Source organism: Peromyscus maniculatus, chromosome 4, assembly GCF_049852395.1.
Source record: "Peromyscus maniculatus bairdii isolate BWxNUB_F1_BW_parent chromosome 4, HU_Pman_BW_mat_3.1, whole genome shotgun sequence".
Classification (NCBI taxonomy): domain Eukaryota; kingdom Metazoa; phylum Chordata; class Mammalia; order Rodentia; family Cricetidae; genus Peromyscus; species Peromyscus maniculatus.
The window spans coordinates 156632637-156656710 of record NC_134855.1 but is presented as its reverse complement, the minus strand read 5'-3'; the positions used below and the strand labels follow the sequence as shown (position 1 = coordinate 156656710).

The window sequence follows — 24074 nt, the reverse complement described above, 5'->3', positions numbered from 1 at the left end:
CACAGATGACGACGAAGCATAGACGGTGATGTTGGGTGGGGGATCCTTAGCCTAGTTCTCTCCCACTCATTCTCTCCTTCCTGACTTCCCTCCTTTCCTGTATTCTGTTGCATTTGAAATTCATATTACTTTTATCCTACACTGAGACATCCCGTCAATACACACTAAGAACACGTTTAGAACCAACCTGTTAGTCTTCTACAGAAACTCAACCAGGCTGGAAATTAACACATCATTCATCTCTGACAAATGGGCTAGTTCTTTAAACCTTACAAATTGCCAAAAGTCAAAACACTTTCTGACTTACAGTCTAATTATTTTTTCCTCTGCTTTGGCAATATAGTATGTTATTTGCAGAAATTGAGGTGTTTTTGTTTTTGTTTTTTTATTCACTCAAAGGCAAAAGAGCTAATTTTCAGAAAATTGTACTTTCCCTACCAGAGACTCCCAGTTTGGTTGCATGGGATCCTTCATTGAGTGTTTGGACAGACAGGGAGTTCAGGTGCGGACAATGCTGAGGAAGGGTCTGAGCACCATGTTTTAGAAACTGTTCTGGGTGGTTCTGACAGACCATGGTGAAAACTACCGGGCTACAGCATCCCATCTACAGATGCAATATTTCTTGGTTGCCGGGGCACTGCCCAGTTAGAAGCTGATGATGAGAGAGTGGCAAAAAGTGGGTGCCCACATGGGCACCCTGCTGCTGTGGCTTGAATGTGGTTCAAAGTTCACACGCTGGTGCGCTGGCTAGTTTTATGTCAACTTGACACAAGCTAGAGCCATCAATGAGAAGGGAGCCTCAACTGAGAAGATGCCTCCATAATATGGGCCTGTAGGACATTTTCTAAATTAATGTTTGTATGTGAGGGTCCCTCACATTATGAGTGGTGTCATTCTTGGGCTGATGGTCCTGGGTTCTATAAGAAAGCAGGCTGAGCAAGCCATGAGGAGCAAGTCAGTAAGCAGCACCCTCCATGGCCTTTGTATCAGCTCCTGCCTCCAGGATGCTACCCTGTTTGAGTTCCTGTCCTGACTTTCTTCAGTGTTGAACAGCGATGTGGAAGTGTAAGCCAAATAAACTTTTTCCTCTCCAACTTGCTTTTGGTCCTGATGCTTCATTATAGCAATAGTAACCCTAACTAGGAGAGCTGAGAACCGAATTCCCAGTACCACAGTGTTGATGGTGGAGCCTCGTGATGTGGTTGGGTGCGCTCCCCTTTTCACGGGCCACTGTCTCGCCGGTGGGAGTTCACAGTGTACGTTAACACAGGAGCTCGGCTCCCTCTGGTTCTTTTCTTCATGCTCCTGTGGTTCTATCATGCTCTGATGTAAGAAAGAAGCCCTCCTCAGATGTGGCTCTTTGATCTTGGAGTTCCCAGCCTCCAGGCTGTGAGCCAAACACACCTCCACTGTTAGACATTGCCATTCAGGAGTGGTTTGTCATAGCAGCCTTGCCAAGGCTAACAGAGTAAATATAGGGCTCAGTAGAATGCCTTGTTGTGCCTTATTTCTGCCCACCTGTCCCAACTCTCAACAGGAGTCTTGAAACAGGTTTCCTAGGGAAGAAATGTAGAGAAAAAGAGACTGTGAGGTTTAAGATAGGCGTTGGGAATGCATGGCATTGCCCTCCAGCTGTTGAAAGTCTTCTGGACCCCAAGAACAGAAGCTATGGGTTGATGAATAGCCATTGATAAATCAACAGTGTCTTGTTCCAGACTCATTTCCCTCCTTTTTCCAGGCCAGACAAGAGCTCTCCTTGCTGGATGGTGGAAGGGAGGTGGAGTAGAAGGGATGCAGCAGCTGCTGGACGTCCACAGGGATAGCTTCATAACTCATGCTTTGTGTGAAGCCCAAGAGGTCCACAGTCAGTGGACTGAGAGTAAAAGGTGGCATCATTTTCCATTCTGGACCTGAGAGGCACCCATCACAGCTTCAGGATGTGAAAATAGGGAAGATGTGGGCATCCACCTGGCCTCCCTTCAGCCCAGAGTTGGAAGGTGGAGAAACCTACTACAATACTAGGAGAAATATATGGGTGACACTAGAGAACAGTTCTCTCTTGTGGGGAGGCTGAGGGACAGCTAGAGGAAGAGTCAGGCTCAGGCTTACCTGGGTGAACACTGTAAGCCACAGCCAGAAGCCGGTAGGGGCACACATAACCTCATGCATTGATGTAGATTTCAAGCCCACATGGGCTCGGTCACATTACAGCTGTATTGCTCAGCACCCTAAAAGCAGACTCAATTCCTGGTTAGAACAGGAAGGAAAGCCTGGTAATGTTAGGAAAAGCTGATGTGACCCAGCATATGGGGAATGAGGGTCCATTTGTTGGGATTTAAATTCTCCATGAGGTTTCAGTGCATGGGACGAGTGGTCATCATCAACTAATGTTCATTAGTGCACGGTGTATTACTTACAGATAATGTCAGTGCAAACCAAGCTTCTCTGGTTATTAGGTAATTCACTTTAATATTCTTAATACTAAAAATTAAAGCACAAATTAATGTGATTTTTCCCAGACTGCACCAGGATAGGATACTCTCCTAGCCTTTAGATCTGGGCTCAATTTCCTCCTCTTGACTTGGTTCTGTGGTTACAGCTTTATCTGCCAGTGAGGTACAAGGAGGCATCTCCAAGCAGCCAGGCATTGGGGTCTGCTTTGAACCAGATCTCTTACTGACATCTATTGTTGTTCACATGTTAATGTGACCCAACTGGACCTCAGTGGGACTTTGCAGGCTTCTCCTTCCTGCTGGAATGTCCCCAGGATCTAGTCAATGTTACATTCTTTCCTTTCTTGCTATGTCACATTTCTTCTAAGAGTTACTATACTTTGTTCTAGAATATTATTTTAAGATGTATTACATTTGTTTATGCTGTGGAATATTTGCTTAATGATGCAAAGATGTGTTGCATTCCTTTGCGCTGTATTTGTTTAACTCTGTGAAGCTGTGTTACTCTGCCTGTCCAAAACACCTGATTGGTCTAATAAAGAGATGAGTGGCCAATGGCAAGGCAGGAGACAGGATAGGTGGGGCTGGCAGGCAGAGGGAATAAATAAAGGAGAAAAAGAGAGAAAAAAGATCAAGGAACACAAAAAGGAGAAGAAGAGGATGCTAGGGGCCAGCCAGCCATGGAGTAAGAGTGAAAGTTAGATACACAAAAGTTAAAAAAGAAAAAAGCCCCGATGCAAAAGGTAGATGGGGACAATTCAAGTTATGGAAAGTTGACTAGAAATAAGCCAAGCTAAGGCTGGGTATTTATAAGTAGGAATAAGCCTCTGTGTATTATTTGGGAGCTGGGTGCTGGGCCCCTCCCCAAAGAGCAAAGAGTAATAAAACAACCAGCAATGTTTTCTTTTGACAACTTTATAAAACTTTGTGTGTATGTGTGTGTGTGTGTGTGTGTGTGTGTGTGTGTGTGTGTGTGTGTGTATACGTGAATGCACATATATGTGGTGTGCATGCAATGAGACCCACTTTGCACCCAACAGGAGCATCTCTTCAAATACTGGAGGGCTTGCTAATGTGTCGGAGATTGCCACCATGAAAAGGATGCTCCACAGTATTCATGGCCATGCCCTGTACTCATGTCCAGCAGTTCCTGTTTGCCTTGTACTTGTACACACAACCAGACTTTAAGTTAGGCTTGTCAGTTCTGCACCCACTGGCCGCTACACCAACAAGAGCTCTGTTAGTTGAGAAAATGACCTTGGGTCTTGAAGGCAGCTTTGCTGGGGTCTTCTGGGTCTCTGGGGTTGTGGGAGATAACTGAGAGATAGTTTCTGGAGGCTTGTACAAGCTTGCCACACTTCCCTGGTTTCTCTTTCAGATAACACACCATTGTACACTCAGACATGATACCCATGGGCAAAACATTACTGATACTGAGTGGGCGTCTTTGCTGCAGTGCACAAATTGCCTGATGTGGATTCCCTTTGCAGTGATGAACAGCTCTGTCTGCTCCTTAAGTAGATGGGGATCATGAAAGACTACCTCTCAAGGAAGCCCCATGGCCAGGGTCATGATGACCAGGCCAGGGTGTATCTGGTTCTGTTCAGCTCCTGCTTGAACCCAAGTAAACACACAGAGACTTATATTACTTATAAACTGTATGGCAGTGTGGCTCAGGCTTCTTGATATCTAGTTCTTGTATCTTAAATAAACCCATTTCTATAAGTCTATACCTTGCCACGTGGCTTGTGGCTTACCGGTATTTTACATCCTGCTCTTCATGGCGGCAGATGACAACATCTTCTGACTCAGCCTTCTACTTCTAAGAATTCTCCTCTCTCCTTATCCTGCCTGCACTATGCTTCCTGCCTGGCTACTGGCCAATCAGCATTTTATTTATCAATCAATCAGAGCAACACATTCACAGCATCCCCAGCACCAGGGTATGCATCATATCTTTTACCATGCACTTAATATAGCCATGCTGCTCAGTGAAATCCACAGGAGGCAAATGAGTGCCCTTAGTGTGTTTTATTTCATGTTCCTGTATGCAGGATACAGAACCCAGATGTCCTGCCTCTGACCTCAGGTCACGTGGCTCATGCTGATGGGTCGGTCTGTTGGCAAGTGTGGCTGAAAGATTCTACCTTAACTTATGAGACTAGGTCTCTCACTGAACTGGACCTAATGGGTAAAGCTAGTTTGGTTGGCCATTGAATTCCACCTCTCACCAACTCCCCCAAATGCTGGATTTACAGACTCTCACCACTGTGCCAGGTTTCATATGAGTGTCTGAGATCCTCATCTGCACATGGCAGAAACTTTACCAACTGAGCCGTCTCCCAGCTCCATGATGCAACTTTTTATCCCTTACATTCATCAGTCTGGGCTTTTAGGCTTAACTCCTAAACCTGATATTATTGAATCTCTCCTATATTTGCTTGTTGCCAAGATAATGTGAATTATAGAAAAAGGAAGTCCCTTGCCTTTTGTGTGTGAGTTGGGACAATGGAACACACACAATCCTTCCCCACTCAATGATGGCTGCCTTTTCCTGGGTATCTTCTATAAAAACACCCAGGCCTGGCATTTTATTCATGGAACCTCTATCCCTCAACCCCACCAATGGGCACTCACACAATCACTCAGCTTGTGTATGGGCAGGTCAGGGTTGTGGGTTTGCATCTGGCTGAGTCTACTGTTGGACCCTGCTATATGGACCATCCTCTGCATCTTACCCCTTTCAAAGGCTCCACAGTCAGAGCCCTGGGCCCTCTAGCACATGCTTCCTTTCTGTCCCATATGCCACCCAGTCCAGGGTCCCTGGCTTTCATGGCCATCTTCCTGTTAATACTGTCCTTACTCTGTCTATTGTACCCTAGAATATTCTCTAAAATACTTCCAGGGCATTTCTCTAATTGTAAGACAACCCCTATGACTGCAGACACTTCAGAAGCCAGCTCTGCCCAGAGAATCTATCAAGCGAACATTGCTCTCCACACGAGCTGTGTCCCCTTTGATGCCATCTCCACCATGCATTCTTTTTTTTGAGAGCCTGACCTTTCTCTTTCCCCTCTACCCATTTCCCTCATAACTGGCCCAGGTCACTTCCCCTCCACAGGATCCAGCAACACCAATAGCCTGTTCCCTGACTTCCTGCCCATGTAAGTTTTCTGGGGCTACTTTGAACATTGTCAAGCCCTTTAAAGTCTTGCCTGATTCCCAGGAACACCTGTCACAACTTAGCAACTAATTGCAACTTGTGGGATGAGCAAGTAAATTCATAGAGATGCAGAAACTCCAGCACTGACCACAAATGCAGATCATGGGACCAGGTCTTAGGAGAAACAGGGAAAGTTTGCAGAAGACAGACTGTGGCCACAGAAAGTGGAAGTAGTAGGATCCTCACCAGTCTCCCTCCTAAATGAAAGCCCATGGATACATTTAACTTCCAGTGCAAATGGGACTTCTCAGATGAAATTGTTAGTGGTCATGATGGCATTGGGCTGGATCATCTAGGTGGGACCATGTTTGTAATCATAAATCTAGAAGGAAGAGGCAGGGAGTCTCAAAGACACAGCAGTAGGAGATGCTGTTATGGAAGCAAAAGCCTGCAGAGATGAGAAAGGACACACCAGCTGAAAAACATGATGTCCATGACGTTGAACACATAGGAATGAGTCCATGACCATGAGCTCATGCTGGAGCCAGTCCTCAGTTTTAGTTTCTGGGCACTGGCTTCAGATTTACAGCTTTAAACTCTAGAAGCAAGGGAATTGTTGGGTCAGGGGTGCTGAGAGCAGGTAGGGAGCAGAGACCACTCATGAGGATTCTAGACCTGCTGAGCCTTGAATGTATCCTCACTGGTATTAAAGGTGAGTGCTTTAGGGGCTGGGTAGATGGCTCAGTCATTAAAGTGTTTGCCTTGCAGTCATGAAGACCTAAGTTCAATCCTCAGCAACCCCTGAAAGGCCGTGTGCAGAGGCATAAATCTTTAACCCAATCCTGGGGAGGTGGACAAAAGAGGATACCTGGGAGCCAGTCTGGCATAATTAGGGAGCTCCATGTTCAGTCAGAGACCATGTCTCAAAAATTAAAGTGGACAGAAAATGAGGAGAATGGCTGACAGTGACCACTGGCCTCCACATGCATACACACAGGAACACACACACACACACAGAGACACACACACACAGACACACACAGGAACACACACACACAGGAACACACACACACAGGAACACACACACACAGGAACACACACACACACAGGAACACACACGCGCGCACACACACACACACAGGAACACACACACAGGAACACACACACACACACACACACACACACACACGGGGGGGGGTGAGCTAGAGTACTTTAGAGGAGTACCTTAGGAAAGGCACGGAGGGTATGTATACTTTCTTGTCAGCTTTTGTACAGTGTGGAAATTCATTCCTCTTCCCAGAGTTGGCTTTCTCTTGTTAAAAATTGTTTTTACTGTATTTATTTATTTGTGTGCATGTGTGCACCTGTATATGTGGCATGCCTCAGTGAACATGTGGAGTGCAGAAGATAACTTGTAGGAGCTGGTTTCCCCTTTACCATGTCCTGGGGATGGAGGTGTCCTCAGGCTGTGTCATCTCAACAGCTAATTGAGAAAGTCTCCTTAACTTTCCAATCACTACCCCTTTTCATATGAGAAATTTCATACAACTTCCAGGTAGATAAACTGGGTATACAAATTGAAGATTTACTGATAATAAATGATAAGGACATTTATTTTAAAACATCTCTTTAGCATACACATGAGGTTATCATTTATTAAAGATGAAAGTAAATTTGCATACTGGTGAGATGGGTATGTTTCTCTATTTTTACCGAGAGATTAAATCTTGGCTGAATATTTGATCCTGCAGGACATAGAGTATATCCACTTTTTTTTTAGAACTTATTGATATTTTGATTTTATAATCATCAGTTCTGAGAATGCTGCTTTGCATAAGTGCATAGTACAAAATGGCAGAAGTACATTTAGAGCCATTTCAGAGATTGTTGGAAATTCTGTCCTAATCCGAAGCCAAAATTTGTTTAATGATTTTTTAAAATGAAACTCAAGTTATTAACTCAAATAGAAATATTAAAACTCAAACATTCTAACAAGATGATACTCTGACTTGGTGCTTACTTCCTGAGGATAAAATATTAAATGTCTTCGTTTTCTGTAATTAAATGACTATGTTGCTATAGGAGCAGAAAACCGGGTATGTGCCGTTCATGATAAGCGACGGTTTGGAGTCTGAGCTCTGCTTTGCAGGGAGTGTCTGCTGGCTTAGAGTGGTGTGCCAGCAGATGCACAGCTTGTCCTGTCTTCAGAACCAAAGCCATCCCAAAGTCACATGACATAGCCTTAGATTCCTGAACGTTCTATTTCTAATTAATTCTTGGTTGTTCATATCCAGAGATTTTTTTTTTTTTTTTTACTGTTGACAATCTTTCCACAGCCTGGGCATTCAGTTACATGACACAGGTCATGGCCCACCATTAAAGCACAGGACCATAGAGGAAGCAGTAAAGGCTGGGCCTCACCAGACCTGTCCTGGCTGGTGCCTGAATCATCCTGGCATTTGGTCATAGCAGCAGGAGTGGGCTAAGCTGGTGTCTCCCTGCAGGTGTTTATCTCCTCCTGGCCAGACAGGAAACAGGTGACCCCATCTTCTCCTTCTGCTTTCCCCAAATCTATAGAGCTGAATTCGAGTCTAATAAGAAACGGCTTTGAGTTTACTTAAAGATTTCTCCATCTTGTTATTGAGGAATGTTGCATCTGTGCTCTTGTGAGCCAGGTTCTTGAAGTGGATTCAAAGATCTGCCTGTCTTTTTTCATCTTTAGCTTTTGCTGATGTTAGACTGTGTCGCGGAAATAAAGGTGCAATAAACATGAGGACTCCTGAATGTTATTTGGATTCTAAAGGGTCTGCTTTGGGGTTAGCAATCAGACTTGAGGATCCCGGAGGCCCCATTTAAACACCTCAGCGACTGGGGTGTTTTCTTGCATGCGTGTGTGCCCGTGTTTGTGCACATGTGGGTACACTCACACTATGTGCCTGTGTCTATGGAGGCCTGCAGACAGCCTTGATATTGCCCCTCAGGTGCCACCCATTGTTTTTTGAGACAGGATCTCTCACTGACTTAGAACTCACCAAGTAAGGTAGGCTGGCTGGCCCGCAATCCACAGGATCCTCCTGTCTCCACTGCCCCATCTAGGGCTTACCGCCATGCCAGGCATTTTATGTATTCTGTGGACTGAGCTCAGGTCCTCCTGTTTGCAAAGGGTGCTTTGCAGAGGGAATCTTCTCTCCTGGAGCATGGGTGTCATTTTCATGGTGACCCAGTGGTAGCATCTGCGGTCACCTACAGACCTGCTCACAGGGGAGCGAGGGACCAAGTAACTGCTAATTGTGTCTGCTGATCACAGGCATTCCCTCCGTCCACTGTGAGAGAGACAGAGGTTGGTGTGGACAGACTAGTGCCCAGGGATCTGATTTCACAGGCTGTGCTCTGTCACCTTCCTGGCAGGAATCACACACAGACCCAGAATTACAGAACTCAATTCACTATCTCATTTCTTCTTGAATTTTAGATTCAAATATGATTTTGAATGTTTTTTATTCAAGGGCTTGAATTCATCTCTTAAATAAATTGCTTTGCATTTTCTGGAAAGTAGTGGTGTTGGCCGAAATTGTATACAATCATTTAAACACAAGAATAAGGAGTTTGTTTCTAGGGACACTGCCCAGAAGGACTCACTTTGAAGAACCACTGGTCTGTTTGGGTGTGGTCATTTCCAGCATCATGGCTGTCTGGGAACCCTCATTCTCACTACAGGGGGTTGAACAGGGTGATTCAGCAGTTAGATGTGAAAGTCGGAGGAGCTGCTTCCTGTTCCCACTCCGCCCCGAGCCATCTCCTTTTCTTAGCCTTCCACAGGTTTTCTTCCCTCTCTTTCTCTGCAGGACTGCCCTGCCACCCCGATTTGGTAACTGGTCTCTCTGAACATGTCTGACACAATCTTCCTTAATGGAATTAAAAATATTTTGTGCTTTTCTAAGTCACTCAAGGTCTTGCTTGTGAGAAAACATGAACATGAGACATTTTCTTTCATTTAGATGTTGGTAGGTAATGATGCCACAAATACCAACTGCATGTTCCTTTTCTTCAAAAAAATTTTTGCTTTTCATTTTTATTTGTTTATTTATCTACCAATTTATTAGTGTGGGGGGGTGGAGGTGGGGGTGGGCATGAGCATATACCCCAGGGCTCATGTGATATGTGTGTGTGTGTAGGTCAGAGGACAACTTCAGGAATCAGTTCTGTCTCTGGCCACCATGTGGATCCATGGGTGAAACTTGGGTCATCAGACTTGGCAACATGTGCTTTCATGTACCAACCCTGCGTCTTCTCCTCTGATCTATAAAAGCAGCGTGGCTAAGAGAACCTTGACTCCCAGGTCAGGAGACGGCTGTCTTCTCTCAGCATCAGTTCCTTGTCTGTGAAATGTTAAACACCCTGTGCCTGCTCTGGAGTGGGGGTGGGTATCAGGCAAGGAGGTGTGTCCTGGCCATGGCCGCAGCAGACAATCCTAATTTCAGACCCAGCTTGGCCCTGATGGCTGGATGCATTCAAACAGAGCCTCGGATACTCTGACACTTCCTGTTTCTAGTTGAGAGGCAGGTGATCAAGTCTAATTTGTGGATCAGTTCAGGATTAAATTAACCGAGATCTTGTACCTGAGACCTTTGGCTTGATGCCTAAGCGTTCAATGAATGACAGCTATTATGACTGTTATCTATTCACACCCCCAACTCTAAATGAGTTATTTTTACAACATTTTCAAGATAAGAACATTGGTTTGACATTCATTTTTTACAGCAGGCTTGGGAAATCTCCCTCCAAGCCCCAACCTCAAGATTTTCACACTCTTAAGTCTCATCTTGCTTACTGTCTTCTCTAAGATCTGGCAATGGATTCCATCCCTTGCAAGGCTGAGTACTCTGATGCGGGCAGGATGTGATAACCAAAGCCTGCTCCCAGCCACAGTGTGGACTTCATCAGCTGGACCTTGGACCTGGTCCTTTCCCCACGTGGCCCCTTCTCTCTCTTCGAAGGCCAGCACCCTCACCTATCTTGTCACTTTGTGACAGCCTCTAAGTGTGGAGCCTGGCAGGGATGGCCTCTATCTTGCTGAATGCTTGGGTCAGGAAGGCATGTGTGTTGGCTGGCTGAGAATGGGGGGTGGGGGTGGTGGGGGTGGTGGGGGACTCACACACAAGGGAAGGGAGGGAGGCCAGCTCTTGGTGAACACATATGTGCTCTTCAAGGCAGAGACGAGGTGCAGCACACTGTGCAGACCTGTTATCGATGGTCTGTGGTCTCGGTCAAGCAAACAGTAAGCAGGTTTTGATGAGCCTGGCGACAGCAATGGGGGGACGTGGGTGGTGTGTTCACCTAGTCACGAGTGAAGGTATGCTTGATTCCAAAAGGTTTAGCTTAACAGGGGATATATTAGCCTGTTTGAACTGTTTAAAGGGTATCCTAGAGTAGGTGCCTCAAACAAGAGACATTTTGTCCTCAAGGCTCTGGAGGCTGGAGGACAGTCCCTTACACAGTCACCATCTCCAGTCTTTGCTGGGCAGGAAGACAGGCTCTCTCTCTGTCTCTCTGTCTCTCTGTCTCTCTGTCTCTCTGTCTCTCTGTCTCTCTCTCTCCCTCTCCCTCTCCCTCCCCCTCCCCCTCCCCCTCCCCCCCTCTCTCTCCATATCAGCCATTTAAAGTGAACAGCATAGTGGCAGTTGGTCCAATCATAACACTGTAAACCACCTCTGTGTAGTTATGGAACGTTTTGTCACCCCTAAAGAGGACCCCACAGGCACTGAGCAGTGCGACTCTGTTTCACTCCCTCAGTCTGTGGAAGCTTCCCATCCTCTTCCCATCCTGGAGACTCGTAGAAAGGAGGCATATGTGGAGCCATGACCTTGGGTGTCTGGCTTCTTCACTAAGTGTGATGCTTCCAAAGTCAACCAACCTTGTAGCCTGTGTCAGGGAATCATTCATTCCCACCCACCTCAGTCCATTATGTGCACATAGAATAATATGCCAGTCTACATCTGCTGATGGGCAGCTATATAAGTTCCATTTGGTCTCCCTAGGTATCCATTGTGAACATGTGTGAATGAGTATTAGTAGCTGTATTTGTTTTCTTTTAAAAATGTATTTAGTTTATATTATTATTATTATTATTATTATTTTATTTTTTTTTTGTGTGTATGTGTGGGTATATGCACTTGAGTGCAGGTGCCCAAAGAGACCAGATAGAGATGTCAAATCCCCTGGGGTTAGAACTATGGAGAGTTGTGAGCCGCCCACCATGGGTTCTGGGGACCAAACTCAGGTCCTCTCCAAGAGCAGTTTATGCTGTCAACCCTGAGCTATCTCTCCAGCTCCCCCATCCCACTTCATTCTTTGAGGCTGGATCTCTCACTGGGGGCTGGGGCTTTCTGATTAAATTAGGTTGGCTGGAGTCAAAACTCTGGGGATCCTTCATCTCCGCCTTCTCAGTGCTGGGGAACACATACCCTGCAGGGCCCTTTTTATGTGGGTTCTAGGGATCACACATGGATCTTCATGTTTGTAAGATCAACGTTTTCCAGACTGAGCCATCCCTTTGTCCTATGTGGGATGCACTTTTCAGCAATACGTGTGTTGTTTCTGTAACGGAGGCAGCTGATCTGTGAGCAGGACACTTGAAATGAGAGGGCTGGACCTCATTTCCAATTTGCCCAAGTCTGAGCCAGCAGATGTTCTACTCAAGTGTGGCCTGTCTCCTGCTCACGCGCCCTGTCAATCCTGACAACACTTCCTCAGACTATGAAAGTGGATCTCAGACTCAGCTTCCTCATTTAATAAAAAAGGATTTTCCCAGTGGTCAACTCTCTGTTGGTGTGCTCTCAGTGGAGATGGAGAACGGGAACGTATTTTTGTATGGTGGTGATTTATTTTCTGTCACCAACCACATGAATAAAATACCCAGGTAGGCTTCAGAATGGTCCTCCGGTTCTGTGTCACCAGACGGTTTTAAACCTGCCGATCCATGCAAAATAAACCAACTGTGGGTAGTGTTTCCTGGGTGATGTGGCTTCTTTCATTCCCTTTCACATGCAAGTCCCATCCTTTTAGGGAACATTGGCTTGGAAAGACATCCTGGATGTACTAGTGTACATACAGTGACTAAGCAGAATATCTTGAGTTCTGCCTGAAGGCCTTTGGGATCGAATCTGGCTCCATTACCTGCAGCATTTTAAAGTTCACCTCCACCTCATGTCTGATACTGTTAATTGGTTCCCAAACCAGTGGCTGGTTTGATCATAGGCCCCAGGGGAGAATGTGGTGCTATTATGCAGACACAGTATGAGCCCCTAAGTTCTCATCTTTAAACTCATGCATTCCTGCATCTCACAACCATCATCAGAGAAGCTTCTTTTCGCAGTAGATGCAGAGACTTGTAGATCAATGTGTACAGGTAGGAGAGATGCAGTGCTCAACTCCAAATTCGATGTCTATATCGTACCACTCCTCACAAAGATCAAGGACCGTCATGGAGAGGGAACAGAAGGATGCTGGGAGTCAGTGATAGTGGCTGTCAACCATAAACCTGACAGTATAGTTGCACACAGGACCTCACAGTGGCTGGGACTGTGTGGACAAGACCTGCACAAGTTCAGGCCACACAATCCCAGCCTGGATGGGGAGGGGCTCATGCAGTCCTCACCCCATCTAAGGAACTACTGGCAATTGCTGGCTTCTGGGGAGAGGACAGTCAATTTTCTTCAGCAATTTGGGCCTTGAGGGTCATCTGTGCTCCAGTCAATGGCCCTGCACACCCATGCACATGCAGGCAGCATTAAGTGGGCCCAGTGTGAGGGGGAGAGACAGAGAGACAGAGACAGAGAGAGACAGAGAGAGAGAGACAGAGAGAGACAGAGAGATCCACATAGAGAGAGAAAGAGAGAGAGACACACACAGGGACACACACAGAGTGAGAGAGACAGAGAGAAAGAGACACACACACAGAGATGCAGAGAGAGACAGACAGACACACACACAGACAGTCAGACAGAGAAAGAGACAGAGAGATGCACACAGAGAAAGACAGAGAGAGAGACACAGACAAACACACACAGAGAGATCATGAGGTTGGAAAAGCGGGGGGTGGGGGGGGAGAAGAATTATAAGGGAGGAAGTGGGAGAACTGACTGGATCTACATTATTATATGCATGCATGAATATTTACTAAAACATTTTAAAGTCTTTAAAAAAATAAAATAAAGTTTGTGTTCTTTGGGTCCTGCAGCCTCTCTTGCTCATGTAGTGTAACTTTAATTTCCAGTTCTGCAGCTGAGCTGGGCTAGCAAGAGGAGACTTTCCACCTCTAAATGCCCTTCCCAGGACACTTCCCAGTGTGGCTTCATACACAGGCAACGTGACACTCAGTAGCCATGGCAGCCAACTTTTATTGGGCAACTTCTGTATTTGAAATTGGATGACTGGGATAAGAGTCGATTTTCAGGGGATACAGCCTCAGTCAATTTAAGTGCTTGGAGCAGACCATACCTCTCAGAAGTGGGCAGTCCTGTCATGGGGAACTGAAGGTACAATTCAGAAACTGTCTACAGGGGTGGGGCTGAGCTCTCACCATTAGAGGTGGTCTGGTGCCGTTTGAAATAAAACAACAAAGAACCCCAAATCTAAGGGTTTGGGGGTACCACAAATTACAATATCTACACCAGTGGTTCTCAACCTGTGAGTCATGACTCCTTTGGGGTCCAATGACCCTTTTACTGGGGTTGCCTAAGATCATCAGAAAACATATTTATATTGCAATTCATAATAGTAGCAAAATTACAGTTATGATGTAGCAACGAAATGATTTTGTGGCTGGGGGTCAGCACAGCATGAGGAACTGTACTAAAGAGTAGCAGCGTTAGGAAGGCTGAGGACCACTGCTCCAGACAAGGAAATAGTAAGTAGCAGAAGGTAAAAAGACACACTCGGGGTAGGAGATGGCTCTCTTGGCCTGGTGTTTCCTCTGCAAACCTGAGGACCTGAATTCTACCCCAGGAACCCACAAACAAAACAAAGCAAAATGCCAGGCTCTGGAGGCAGAGACAGGGGATCTTTGGCGCTCTCTGTCCAGCCCTGTTAGCTGAATCACTGAGCTCTAGGTTCAGCAAGAGACCCTGTCTCAAAACAAACAGGCAATGAGTTGGAAAGTGTGAGGAAGACATCTAAAGTTAACCTCTGGCCTCTATACCAGAGTGCACATAGGTGCATGTATACTTGCACACACACAGAGACAGTGACACACACAAACACACACAGAGACAGACAGACAGACACACAAACAGTGACACATACACAGTAACACACAGTTGCTGTGGGATGGTATGTATGTCAAATTGCTCTGATTGGTCAATAAATAAAACACTGATTGGTCAGTGGCCAGGCAGGAAGTATAGGCGGGACTAACAGAGAGGAGAACTGAGAGAATTATGGGAAGTGGAAGGCTGAGGAGGGAGACACTGCCAGCCACTGCCATGACAAGCTGCATGTGAAGATGCTGGTAAGCCACAAGCCACATGGCAAAGTATAGATTTATAGAAATGGATTAATTTAAGATGTAAGAACTAGATATCTAGAAGACTGAGCCATTAGGCCAAACAGTTTAAATAATATAAGAGTGTGTGTGTGTGTGTGTGTGTGTGTGTGTGTGTGTGTATGTATGTTTATTTTATAAGTGGGCTGTTGGACTGCTGGGGCTTCGTGGGACCCGGAGAGAAAATTCTCGAGCTACACACAGTGACACACACAGACACGCACAGACACACAGACACATACATACATGCACATACAAATGCATACAGACACACTGATGCACACATGGACACACACAGGGGTATAGATACACACACACACACACACACACACACACACACACACACACATACACACTCATACACACCTTGAAAGGCTGTAACTTAGCACTCCATGAGGGTAATAAACCAAGGAGAAGAACATTACAATGTTTAGCTGAGTGTCTGGGCCAGATCCGAGCCTCATTCTTCCTTTAAGTTAGGACTGCCGCATAACACACAGGAAGCCAGTAAAATCTGATTTTGTTTAGAAAACTAAGAAGTGATTTTAATGTGTTGCCAATACTACATGAAATATATTTATATAAAAGAGTTGTTAATTTTCCCGATTTAACTGGGTTCCTGATATTTTTATTTCTTAAATCTGGCCACCAAATGGCTGTGAGTTGTGAAGGTGCAATTCACACTACCCTAATGTTGGTAGCCACAAATAAAATGTCACATCCCTAGCATAGAATAGAGTAACAGTGAATACAAATGTACGGAATTAACATGTCTAAAAATTGTAGTATAGGCATTACTGGGGTCATTGTGTGTCATGATCAGGAATTGATGGCGACAGCATAAATTGGCATAATTCTCTGTAAAACTAGTTTAACTGTTTATAAAAAACAACCACAAAAATATCAGCACCCTCAGATGAGGCTGATTTGGTAGCGAAGCAGCAGGTGACTCCAGTGAGGACCATTTCAGCCTCTGGTCCCAGCAGAGGCTGGAGGACACATCTGTCCTCTGACCCATGCTCACTCTGCTCCACTGCACAGACTAGAAACTGGAGTCCTCTCAGTGCCCAGGGAGGCCCTGCCCACCCCGATCCCAACCTCTTCTCACCCATCCCCACCACACTTCCTCTTCTTGACCCCCACTGGCTTCCTGGCTGCACCCTAACACACCAGCACCCCCTGTGTCCACCAAGACTTCCTCTACTGCCTACCTTGCCTGGAACTTCCTCCTAAGCCCCAGGTCATGTTACCCTCTCAATGAGCCCACCCAGCCATGCCCCATTCAGCCTCCTTTCAAATACCACCCTCTTCCCCAACTTCTCTCACATTTTGCCCAGGAGCATGTAATAACGTTCACTCACTGTGGATGTTTGAACTTTGCTTTCAAGATCTTCATACAAGGCGAGTTTAGCTTTGCAAAAACAAACCAAAATCAACAAAACAAGCAAAAACCTCCTGGGCCTTGTGCGTGTCTATTGTCTGTGTTCAGTTCCTGTTTAGGCAGTCACCTTTGGTGAGACTTTATAGGTGTGTATGCAAAGAACTACAGGCAACTCAGGAATTCTGAGAGTGGGAGAAAGCATCTCCCCAGGGTGGAGCTCACCATTGGTTATCCAGGACCAAATGGTCAGCCCTGGAAGCATGCACACACCGGTAACAGTATATAGTCTGAGAAGATTGTACTTATATATTTAGAAATGTGTAGACACACACACACACACACACACACACACACACACACACAAGCAACAATAAACTTAAAAAAAGGCCTTGAATCTGAGAACGAGGGGGTGTATGCAAGTATTTGAAGGGAGGAAAGGAAGGAGGAACTTAAGGAGGAAATTGATGTAATTGTATTATAATATTAAAAAATAAGGGAAATAATTTTTAAAAATATTCAGTAAGCATTTTATAATCAATGAATTAAAGCTGAGTAGAACTATCTGTCCTTACAAATCAGGTCCAAAGGGACCCCGAATGACAGCTGTGATGGTTAATGCTAATTGTCAAGTTGACAGACTCATAGAGTCCTGGAGAGCAGCCTCTGGGCATGTCTGTGGGGGATGATGTCAGCTGTGTGAACTGAGGGGAGATGAGATCCTGGACTGTATAACATGGAGAGGTGAGATGAGCAGACATTCACTGTCTTCTGACTGAGGACACAAAATGGGCAGTATCTGAAAGTGTGGCTAAAACAAGCCCTTCATTCCTTGGGTTGTCTTTGTAAAGGCGTTTAATTACAGAAGCAGGACACACACACACACACACACACACACACACACACACACACACACACACACAAGCAGTGCACTCATGCACTCACACATTCTATGCATACATGTACACACACTAACAACAGGTTAGTGTTGTTGTCCTGGAGAATTAAAACATGCCACAAGCAATCAAATGCCCTTCTTCATTTTTGAAAATGCCTTTATTTAAAGCGAGCACTGGGTGCAGTTCTACCCAGACTTCCATGCAACCTCAGCACGACAGAGCCTGGCTTTGTCAGCCCGACAGCAGCTTCTTGTGCTCTCAGGCTTCCCAGGCATTCATGGTGATGGGTGTCTCAGGGAGACAGCAGGAGCAGATAAGTGCTGGGCCTTCTGTGTGGAGTGTGCTGACAGCCGTTCGTTGTCCTTACCACGGACATTTAGAGACTGACCTCATCGAGGAAGTGCACCTGACTCAGCCTCACTTCGACCTGCTCTCTGATTCCTTTGCCTGGAACACAGCAGCTGAGCCTCTGACTGTGCCCCAGCTCTCCGCAGCAGGCCAGAATCCCCAGAGCTCCTAGACAGGGCCCCAGTGGGGAAACATCCTCTGAGACTCGGAGTTATCAGCTGCGTTCTTGTACCAGGAGGACAGCTGGTTAATTTGCCCCTGAAATTTGTGGTCCTGGTCTAGTATTTTTTTATAATTGGATTCAAAGAAATCAGTGAGAGAAAACTGCATTTGAAACTCCTTTTCATCGTGGCGACCCAGCCCTGTGCTACACCTTTGACAACACAGGGCAGCTGCGTTAGTAACAGAATTCATTTTGAGACCCAACACCCATCACTCTGTAGAGAGCACTATTACTGGGCATGGATGTCCCATGAGCAACAAAAGAAGCCTTGGGTTCTTTCCAGAGCTGAGCAGTAAAACCCAGAAGGTGCCCATGCAAGGCTCTCGGGCACAGCAGAGATCCCAGGGAGAAAGGAGTGGCGCAGGGGTTTTGGTGACCTCCTTGTTGGCACGAGGAATAAGCTCAACAGCCGTTTGCCTCCTCCCCCAGTACAGAGTTGTGTGACGCAGTATGCAGGAAAAAGGCTCACTTTCAGGTTCACGGGGTGGAGAGGATTTAAATAAACAGCTATGCTTGTGATTACCATCTGTGGAACAATCTAGGAAACTACTGCTAGGCTGATTCTAATTGATAGGTTAGCGGTTAACTGCAAGTTTTCACCTCACACTGCTGTCCAAAGAGGGGTTGAAGTCAGGTCACCAAGGTCCAAATTTCAAAATCCAAGTTAAGTCAGAAAGGAGGAGAGAGAGGGAGGGGAGGGTGGAGGAAGTGAGGGAGAGAGAGAGAGAGAGAGAGAGAGAGAGAGAGAGAGAGAGAGAGAGAGAGAGAGAGAGGAAAGGGAGGAAAGGAAAGAGGGAAGAAGAAAGAGAGATTGATGTATCAAAAGAATAAAAATTAAGACACAAGATCAAAGAGACCCCATTCATGTGGAGACTGAAAGCTCTGCCCAGGAGCATCTTCATTACATTGCCCTTATGCAGATGTGCAAGGATGCAGGTGGGATGCATGGTGCCCAGGACGCGGGATAAAAAGTGCGTTACCCTCTTGTGGTGGTTAGAATAGAATGGTCCTCACAGGCTCATGCATTTGAGTACTTGGTCCACAGTTGGTGGAACTGTTTGGGAAGGATTAGGAGGTGAGGTCGGTCTTGTTGAGGAGGTGTGTCACTGGGGATGGGTTTTGAAGTTTCAAAAGCCCAGGCCATTCTCAGTTATCTCTCTCCTCTCTCTGCCTCATGCATATTTGTGGACTGAGATTCAAACTCTTAGCTACTGCTCCAGCACCATGGCTACCTCCCTGCTATGATACTCCCTGCCATGATGGTCAAAAACCCAAATCCATTGGAACCATGAGCTCCAAATTAAACATTTTCTTTTACAAGTTGTTTTGGTCATGGTGTCTTAGCCACCACAATAAAAAAGTAACCAAGATAACTATTGTTCAGAAATGTACCATTAATGTCACCAAACCCACTGCAACACATCCTTGTGCTGTGGATATTGTTCTGTATAAATAAAACACTGATTGGCCAGTGGCCAGGCAGGAAGTATAGGCAGGACAAGGAGAGAGGAGAATTCTGGGAAGTGGAAGGCTGAGTCAGGGAGACACTGCCAGCCACCGCCATGACAAGCAGCATGTGAAGATGCCAGTAAGCCATGAGCCACATGGCAAGATATAGATTTATGGAAATGGATTAATTTAAGTTATAAGAACAGTTAGCAAGAAGCCTACCACAGCCATACAGTTTGTAAACAATGTAAGTCTCCGTGTTTACTTGGTTGGGTGTGAGCGGCTATGGGACTAGCGGGTGACAGAGGTTTGACCTGACTGTGGGCAAAGCAGGAAAACTCTAGCTACATCCTTGTATGTGGAATTCTTCTTTTTATGTTAATTTTTTTCCATTTACCTTACATACCAACCACAGCTTCCCCACTCTCCTCCTGTTCCCTCCCCCTCCTCCCCTCCACCCCCAACTACTCCCCAGAAAGGGCAAGACCTCCCATGGGAGTCAACAACCAATGGCCTATCAAGTTGAGGCAGGACCAAGCTCCTCCCCCCTGAATCAAGGTTGAGCTAGGAATCCCACTACAGGGAACAGGTTCTAGAAAGCCAGCTCATGTGCCAGCAACAGATCCTGGTCCCACTGCCATGAGGCCCACAAACAGACCAAACTACACAACTGTCACCCACATGCAGAGGGCCTAGGTCAGTCCCATGCAGGCTCCCTAGCTGTCGGTCTAGAGTCTGAGCTCCCACAATTTCAGGTCAGCTGTCTCTGTGGGTTCCCCCTTCATGATCTTGACCCTTCTTGCTCCTATAATCCACCCCCACTTCAACAGGACTCCTGGAGCTCAGCCCAGTGCTTGACTGTGCATCTCTGCATCTGCTTCCATCAGTTACTGGATGAAGGTTCTATGATTACAATTAGGGTAGTCACCGATCTGATTACCAGAGTAGGCCAGTTCAGGCTCCCTCTCCACTATTGCTAGAAGTCTTAGCTGGGGTCATCCTAGTGGATTCCTAGAATTTTCCCTGGCACCAGGCCTCTCCCCAACCCCATAATGGCTCCCTCTATCAAGGTATCTCTTTCATTGCTCTCCCTCTCCATCCCTCCCCCAACTTGACTCTCCTGACCCCTCATGTTTCCATCCCCCATCCCCTCCCTTCTACCCACTCCTTCTGTCCCCAGTTTACCCAGGAGATCCCATCTATTTCCTCCTCCCAGAGCAAACCATGTGTCCATCTTTGTTACCTAGCTTCTCTGGGGATGTGGATTGTAGCTTGGTTATCCTTTGCTCTACATCTAATACCCACTTATGAGTGAGTACATACCATTATAGATGTAACCAACTGTCTTATTAAATAAGAAACACAGAAACAATGCAAAAGAGAAAGCCGAGAGGTCAGAGCTCAGAGCTAAAATTTCACCCTTCCGCCTGCGGTGTCCCAGCTTCCCGAATGAGGGTCCTATTTCCTGTCTGTTCGTCTATTTAAAGTATTTTGTTCTGCCTTCTCAGTGGTTGTAAACCCAAACACGTGACTGCCTCGTCACTGTCTGAATGTACAGCCCCCTAGGTCTTAAAGGCATATGTCTCCAATGCTGGCTATATCCCTGAACACACAGATCTCTATGGGATTAAAGGCGTGTGCCACCACCGCCACACTCTTACTATGGCTCTAATAGCTCTGACCCCCGGGCAACTTTATTTATTAACATACAATCAAAATCACATTTCAGTACAATTAGATTACCACCACATTTCCCCTTTTCTATTTTAATAAAAAGAAAAAAAAGCAAAAGGTTATAACTAACAAAAGAAAAACTATATACAAAAGTACAATAACTATATACAATATATACAAATAATAAATACCTAAACAGGTATTGGACAAATCAGAGAAAATAATTCCATTATCTATCCTATTTTGGTAAATCCAAGATGTATCTAATGCACTTTCTATCCTAATTAATTTTTCAACTATAAGTAACTAATCTTCAACCATAACTAACTAATCTTCAACTCCCTCAGAGACCCAAGAAGGAAATAATATTAGCTAACAAAAATAAAAAACAGGAAGTGCATGCAAGCAACTTCCAAAAAATTTGTGAGTTGACAGAAACAGCCAGCTGCCTGGGCAGTTACCTGAGGTTTCTCCGCAGTGTTGGGGCATCATCTTCAGCCTATAGGCTTAGTGTATCTGACAGACTCATTTGTGAAGTAGGATGTACACAAGGTCAACAGTTCAATCTCACATTGGGTGAGAGCAGTCCATGTACCAGAAACACCTGAATTCCACTAGTGTCCTGTCATGATTCAGGATTTTAAATTCTGGAAATTGTTGACAGTTTTTTAATTCAGCTGTCCATTCTTCTTGGCTGTGTATATATGGCTTCATCTCAGCATCCCCTTCTTCTCCACATCCCTCTATTAAATGCCAGTCTACTTTCGAGAGGCATGAACTTTCAACTGCTGTTCCATCCATTGCACAACATACCATGTTTGTCTTTCTGGGTCTAGGTTACCTCACTCAGGATGATTTTTTTTCTGGTTCCATCCATTTGCCTGCAAATTTCATGATGTCATTTTTTTTAACTGCTTAGTAATACTCCATTGTGTAAATGTACCACATTTTCTTCATCCATTCTTCAGTTGAGGGGCATCTAGGTTGTTTCCACGTTCTGGCTATTACAAATAAAGTTGCTATGAACATAGTTGAGCAAGTGTCCTTGTGGTATGCTTAAGCATCCTTTGGGTATATGCCCAAAAGTGCTATAAGTGGGTCTTAAGGTAGATTGATTCCCAATATTCTAAGAAATGGTCATACTGATTTCCAGAGTGGCTGTACAAGTTGGCACTCCCACAAGCAGTGGAGGAGTGCTCCCCTTACTGGATGTGGAATTCTTAGAAGAGGCCCCGAGTCATGATGCTGAATGACATCAGGTTTGAACTCACGTTCCAGAGTTCACACAGATTTGTACTGGGTCAGCTCTGTGCAGAGAGAGAAAGCTGCCGTCAGTGTGGGGCGCACTAGCTTATGGTCAGCATCCTGGAGCATTGCCCTGGAGCCTGCTCAGTGTCCTGTCAGCACCATCTCCTTCCACTTGAGGCTCCTTCTCAGTGATGACTGAGGATTCCTGTTACTGTTCCCATCTCAGTAATTATACATATTATTGTTCTCTAACACTTTTACAAACACACAAAAAAGCTAAGAATAAGATACTCATTCTGAATAAGAATTCAGCAAGCACTCCCAACATACACACAAACACAAAGAATGCTAACAAGAGACCTATATTCATGGCAAGACTCTAGAATAACCAAGTCACAGCTGGTCTCCTTCCAACCCCTGGCATCATGAGCCCGACTCTGCTGGGTTTTACTATTATTTTTCATGTGTTTGTGTGTGGTAGGCTTGTGTCTCTGTGTGTATGTATGTTTGTATGTTCACACACATATGGATGCACAAGCACATGTGTAGGTGTGTGTAGGTCAGAGGTTAGGCATCTTCTTAGTCTATTTACTGAGGAGGGTCTCTGGTCTAGCTGGCCACTTTGCTCTGAAGACTCTCTTACCTCTGCCTTCCGAGTTCTGGGGTTACGGGCAGCATGCCATGCCATGCCTGCCTGACTTTTAGTGTAGGTCCCAGGAGTCCAAACCTTGGCCCTCAAGCTGCTATAATAAGTGCTTTCTTCATCCATGGAGCCATCTCTCCAGCTCCTAGAACTATTTTAAAGCAGATCTCAGGATTTCCCATTTTGCTTTGTCATTTAGAAACATCGATGTTTTAGTCTCTGAGAAATGCTGGGTGGCATTTTTTTGTTTGGCCTCTTCAATCTAGAATTAAGCTTACTAGTATTATAGTTTAAAAAACTACCTGTGAGTTTTAAAGGTGTGGGTTTCTTTTCTCCTGAGGTAACCTCATTGTTCCCTGCAGGGATGGAAGGTTGATGTATAGAAAGCTCACATCTAAAGCAGGAACGCTTCCAGACAGTGTTACTGTAGTGAGCCCACCGTGTCTTCCTGAAGCTGACTGCACACCCCGCAGCCAGAGGGTGCAACTGCCCCCACTCACATCCAGTCTTTTGGAGGAGGTTCCCAGGTTGTGAGGGATCTGGCATGAGACAGTCAGCTAGAGAAGTTCCTTGGGGGTCACTCGCAGCCCAAGGCTGGGAATGTCTGAAGATGTAGCAGACAGTGTTAGCAATATGAAGGTCAAGCCTGCTGAACCTCAAAGGGAAGGAGTGAGCTTCATCTAGACTCTGCAGGTTGAAGTGAGGCCCTATCAGTGTACACTGAGGCACCATGATACCCAGAGTGTCAGCAGCCATAAGCCACAAAGAGTATTTGTCATGGCCTTAACTTCTGTGTCTGCTGCTTCTAAGATCCTTGGCAACACAGATCAAGGACAAACACAGTGGAGTTGGGTTCCTGTCTCTTTCTGCCTTATGGAGCCATCTCTAGCCTTCTGTCACTATGGAAGTTTGGCAGAGAATGTGGGGAGTACCGTCTTGGGTTCCACACCGTTTAATGTAGATCTACCTGAGCTATATTGGAAGTTCTGGATCTCCCCAGGGAGAGGCTTCAGTTTCTGCTTGGGGGATGTCGGAAAATGATGGACAGATGCTTT

General features: G+C 45.7%; 1 pseudogene; it reads right to left on the bottom strand.

Moving 5' to 3' along the window:
* Positions 1-1695: 1695 nt before the first annotated feature.
* LOC102923381 (large ribosomal subunit protein uL2-like) lies at positions 1696-8725 on the bottom strand (annotated as a pseudogene).
* Positions 8726-24074: the final 15349 nt, after the last annotated feature.